This window comes from Penaeus monodon, chromosome 19, assembly GCF_015228065.2.
Source record: "Penaeus monodon isolate SGIC_2016 chromosome 19, NSTDA_Pmon_1, whole genome shotgun sequence".
NCBI lineage: Eukaryota > Metazoa > Arthropoda > Malacostraca > Decapoda > Penaeidae > Penaeus > Penaeus monodon.
This window is the reverse complement of record NC_051404.1, coordinates 47,831,428-47,831,838: the sequence shown is the minus strand read 5'-3', so window position 1 is coordinate 47,831,838 and position 411 is coordinate 47,831,428.

The following is a 411-nucleotide window of genomic DNA, read 5'->3' as shown; positions in this document are numbered from 1 at the left end:
TTTAATATTTTTTCCCCGCGGTGGGAAAGGGGACGGGACCCTCAGGGGGGAGCCTCCTTTTGAAGACGACTTTTTCTTTTCCCTCCCTTCCGGGTTTTCCTTGCCCCCCGTCCCGGCCCCCCCCTTTTCCCCCCCCCCCCCGGGGCCTTCCCCCGATCCCGCCTGCCGATCCCTCGCTTCCCGTCCCCCGCCCCCCTTCGGCTCCCCCCTTTTAATCCCCTCCCTTTTCCGACTAAAAGGAACCCCGGTTTCGGTTCTTTTTTAAAAACTGGCTTTTTTTTTTTACCTGTTCCCGGGTTTTCCCCTTATTACCCCCCCCCCAACAAAAAACCCACAAAAACCCCAAAAAACCCAAAAAAAAAAAAGGGTTTTTTAATATAAAAAAAAATTTTTTTAACATTTTAAAAAAAA